The sequence below is a fragment of the Schistocerca cancellata genome, chromosome 3, assembly GCF_023864275.1.
Source record: "Schistocerca cancellata isolate TAMUIC-IGC-003103 chromosome 3, iqSchCanc2.1, whole genome shotgun sequence".
NCBI classification, from domain to species: domain Eukaryota; kingdom Metazoa; phylum Arthropoda; class Insecta; order Orthoptera; family Acrididae; genus Schistocerca; species Schistocerca cancellata.
The window spans coordinates 104,038,226-104,043,175 of NC_064628.1; the positions used below are offsets into that span (position 1 = coordinate 104,038,226).

The 4,950-nt window shown below is 51.3% G+C and overlaps 1 non-coding gene across 1 annotated transcript; it reads right to left on the reverse strand.

Moving 5' to 3' along the window:
* Positions 1-4,401: 4,401 nt before the first annotated feature.
* On the reverse strand, positions 4,402-4,476 carry Trnas-cga (transfer RNA serine (anticodon CGA)). Its single transcript has one exon. It is a non-coding gene; the product is annotated as a tRNA-Ser (tRNA).
* Between the last annotated feature and the right edge of the window lie 474 nt (positions 4,477-4,950).

Below are 4,950 nucleotides of genomic sequence, written 5' to 3' on the forward strand. Positions count from 1 at the left end.
CTTCCTCAGAACGAACGAGCAGCAGGAGGTCGTCCGCATAGGCACGACATTTGAAGGTGTAGCCCCGTAGTTCCATCCCAGAAAGAGAATTTGTTAGCCTCCCAATTAATGGTTCCAACGCTATCGCAAACAGCAGCATCGAAAGAGGGCAGTCTGGCGAATGGATCGTCGAATCTGAATGGTCCCTGCTATACGCCCATTAACCTGTACCAAGGATTGTGCGCCCCCATAAATCCTTCTAATGACACCAGTAAAACGGTCTGAAGTCCCATTTGTTCCATTATAGCGTACAGATAGTTGTGGCGCACCTTATCAAAACCACTGTCAAAATCAACTGCCACCATCGCCGCTTTAAGCCGGCACTCCTCCACCAGCGCTATCACATCACGGCATTCGCCAGTAGCTGTTTGCACATTCACCGATCCAACTGGTGTCGTCTGTTCTGGAGAGAGAACGCTACGAATTAAGATACGACATCGGGACGCTAGCAACCGTGCAAAGATCTTATAGTCGGCATTAAGCAGTGTGATGGGGCGATAATGTGTGACCGTAATCCCTGGCTTCGGTTTATGTACTGGCACCAAGAGGCCTTTCATAAAGGCGGTGGAATAGGCGCATAGGAATTTAACATCTCGTTGTACATTTCCGTCCACCGCGGTGCCATTTCGTTGCGAAATTCTCGATAAAATTCAGCAGGAAGTCCATCAATGCCTGGGGACCGATTCAACGCATCTTGTGTGATCGCATCATGAACGTCCTCACAGCTAATGGCTTCCAGTAAGGTTCCCGCGGCTTCCACCGTCAGTGTACGGGAGACGTGCGTGGCTATACGGTCGAGGTCATCGACAGGGGCTGCTTATTCCCGATAGATGTGTTGGTAATGGTCGACAAATGCTGACGCGTCACTCTTCGGTCTTCGCGGGTAATTAATTCCCGTACCAAAACGCGTCGTCGGTGCTTTCGTTCATTCACGACGTGGTGCATGGAAGGAATCTCGTGCCTTATCGTGTCGTGACATCTGGCGCGCACCATGGTTCCCTGAAGATGTTTCCGAGCTAAAGCCACTAGTTTAGCTTTTATCCTTTTGCGTTCGATCCAGACGTCCTGTCCCGGCGGACCATCGTCCAGGTCGCACAGCGCTGCAAAATAAAAGTCGGTCGTACGGCGGCGCCATTCTGCCATCTCCCTGCTATATGAGATGAACGTACGGCGAAGCGCCGGTTTAGCACAAGTTAGCCACCAATCAAGCATCGTCGCATACCTTCCAACCCTTCGCTCGCACATCGTCCATGTCTCAAGGATCCGGTGACGGCATTCAGGATCATGTAGATGTTGAATGTTTAGTTTCCACGGGGCCTTACTTTTCCACACCTCTCTACGGGGAAGAAGCACCGTACAGATGTAAGCGCTGTGATCTGAAAATGCCAATGGTCAGCGTTCCGCGTCCTGGACATCATTTGCATGAGCCCGTGAGATATAAATGCGATCTAATCTGCTCGCCGAATGACTTGTCACACAGGTGTATACCGGTGCATCTCCATGTCGTAATTCCCACGTGTCACTAAGTACAAAGTCGTTGACAACGATTCGCAACTCCTGGCTGATGTTTGCTTGCGGCCATTGGTCTTTCTGGCTGAGAACACAGTTGAAATTTCCACCAATTATTACACATTCATAACGTCCATGGAATAGTGGGGCAATGTCTTCTGCATAAAATCGCGTTCTTTCCCGCCGCCGATTATTTCCCGACGGTGCATAAAGATTGATGATGCGTGCCCCAAACGTCGTGAAAGCCATTCCCCTGACGGACAGAATATATCACACGTTTACCACTGGGAAGCCATCGCGCTCGTAAACTGCCACGCCACTCCCATTGTGATCTCCATGTGACGAATAGGATTGGCAGCCTGCGATGTATGGGAATGCAGCTATGTGGACTTCCTGCAGCAAACCAAAATCCACATCAGATGCCCAAATTGAATCCTTCAGTAGGTGTATTTTGGCCGGTGAACGCACGTCATTTATATTTAATGTCGCAATACGGTTCGCACGGCGTTGAATCCCACTCTGTCGAGGCGCAACATCTCCCTGCATCGGCGCTGGGGGCTGAGTTAGAAGACGTTCGCCCGCCCCTCTGCCTTCGCCTTCGGCAATTTTTAGGCCGTCTTCGTGAGTGCCGGCTGCCTCTGTATGACGTCCGGCGCCTCCTCAATATCGTCATACCACATCTTTGCAGGCAGTGATATATTCGTGTCCATAGCCACAGCATCTGCGTCTGGAGAGCCAACTGGCTGTGGTTCCTCTTCAGCATCACCACGTGTTGTGGATTGGCAAGAGAGCCAACCCACTATGAGAGGAAGCCGAAAGGCACGCGTTTTAGCTCACGCAGGCTGGCGTGAGGTCTGGAACAGGTCAAGGAATTGAGACTAGCAAAAAACGTACGTAGCTGCTGGAATACTTAACTTTAATCCATAATTGGTGAACATCGCTCCTGACGGTACATGTTTTACAGCATCAATAGTAACTGGTAGTGGCGCCTTGCTAGGTCGTAGCAAATGACGTAGCTGAAGGCTATGCTAACTATCGTCTCAGCAAATGAGAGCGTATTTTGTCAGTGAACCATCACTAGCAAAGTCGGTTGTACAACTGGGGCGAGTGCTAGGAAGTCTCTCTAGACCTGCCGTGTGCCGGCGCTCGGTCTGCAATCACTGATAGTGGCGACACGCGGGTCCGACGTATACTAACGAGCCGCGGCCGATTTAAAGGCTACCACCTAGCAAGTGTGGTGTCTGGCGGTGACACCACACCACGTCCCTGTAGCATTAATGTGACAGACCGCTGCCGGTCTGATGGAACAGTTTCCATTGCATCATCCTGTTGCGTAGAGGCTGTTGTGTCGTCTTGGTCCACAGGCACATCGTCGTCGGGGCAAGGGGAGTCATCCCGAGGAGATGTCGTGCGACGCCGCCATTTCCTCCTTTTCGGGAAACGTTGTTTGCGTGACCTTCCTTCCGTGTCCTCGGATTGTAGGGAATGACGTCTGCCCGACAGAAAAGCGTCCATAGGAACCGGAAGTGTTTCGAGTCCCATCGTTGTACTTGGCGGTAGTTCGGTCGAAACTGATGTTGTCGTCACAGAGTGCGTTCCAGACGGAACAGCATCCGTAGTGGCTGGAACTGCTTCGTGTACTATCGGTGTGCTTGGTGGGAGTTCGGTCTCAACTGATGTTGTCGTCGTAGATTATTGTATGCTCGATGGAGCAGCATCCTCTGCCATCCCGACGTCTGCTACAAGGTTTCGGAGAGTGCCATCTTGATCTTCCATCGGGGCTGTGTCCTTTCGGTCATCAGCGGACGCTGTGAGGGCTTTGGCATAGGTGCTCAGTAGGACTGTCATCGCCGGCGACGGCTCCCGCACATCTGAAGGCAGTTGCGTAATCCGCCGTTGCATACAGTTCGACCTGAGATGTCCCACCTGGCCACAGCCTGAACATGTACGTGGTTGACCATCGTAAATCACCACCGCCCGACAACCACCAATTGTCAGATAGGACGGTACATGCTTCTGAAGATCAATAGTGATCTGTCGCACTCCATTAAGAACGGGGTACGTGGCGAATTGTGCCCATCGTTCTGCCGTGTGACTATGTATCGTGCCGTATGGCTTAAAAGCCCCGATAACTTCGTCAGCCGGGAGCTCAAATGACAGCTCAAAAACACGTATTGTCTGTACACCCAGACCAGCATGTTCTACAGTAACCGTGCCGACATTCCCGTCACCATGGCAAATTCGGAGACCTGCTTTTGTCGCCTGTAGAATTCTCTCACACGCCGCGCCATTTGCCATCTTAGCATACACCGTGGGACTAATGATGGACAGGTGAATTCCGACAATATCGTTTGGCGGTATCTTGACTTCCTCTCGAATGAATCGTTACACTGCTAAAGTCTTTGGACGTTCGTAGTCTTTGCAGAAATTGAATCGTATTGTAGTTTTCCTGTACTTGTTCGCCATGATCGTCGTTACTAGCCCGCGCGCAGACGAAGTCCACAAGTAAACAAACACTCACACACGCCGCACAGGCGGAAGTATCGGACCTCCGCTTCGCACGGCCGCTAGCGTCGAACTGCCCGCTCGGACGACCGCTCGGTTAATACCATCTGAGCTACCCAAGCACGACGCACGCCCCCTCCTCACAGCTTTACTTCCGCCAGTACCTCGACTCCTACCTTCCAAGCTTTGCAGAAGCTCTCCTGCGAACCTTGCAGAATTAGCACTCCTGAAAGAAAGGATATTGCGGAGGCATGGCTTAGCCACAGCCTGGGGATGTTTCCAGAATGGGATTTTCACTCTGCAGCGGAGTGTGCGCTGATATGAAACTTCCTGGCAGATTAAAACTGTATGCCGGACCGAGACTCGAACTCGGGACCTTTGCCTTTCGCGGGCAAGTGCTCTACCAACTGAGCTACCCAAGCACGACTCACGCCCCGTCTTCACAGCTTTACTTCCGGCAGCAGAGCTTCTGTAAGGTTTGGAAGGTAGGAGACGAGGTACTGGCGGAAGTAAAGCTGTGAGGACAGGGCGTCAGTCGTGCTTGGGTAGCTCAGTTGGTAGAGCACTTGCCCGTGAAAGGCAAAGGTCCCTAGTTCGAGTCTCGGTCCGACACACAGTTTTAATCTGCCAGGAAGTTTCAAAAGCTACTTAGTCTGCGATAATAATGTGTAACTTAAGTTTTTACGTCCCCTCGTATGCACGCTGACTTGAAAGAACTTGAGAGAGGACTAGTTACAGTTTCGCATACGGAAAATTATTAAAGATTTTGTTACAACTTGATGGACCTCGAGCATGACTCCAGAAAGCTAATGGCCTGAGCAGATGTTGATGGAGCCTGGTAGCGCGCTAAACACATGAGGTATTTTTATGATTCGTAGCTCGTACAAACAGCTTGTT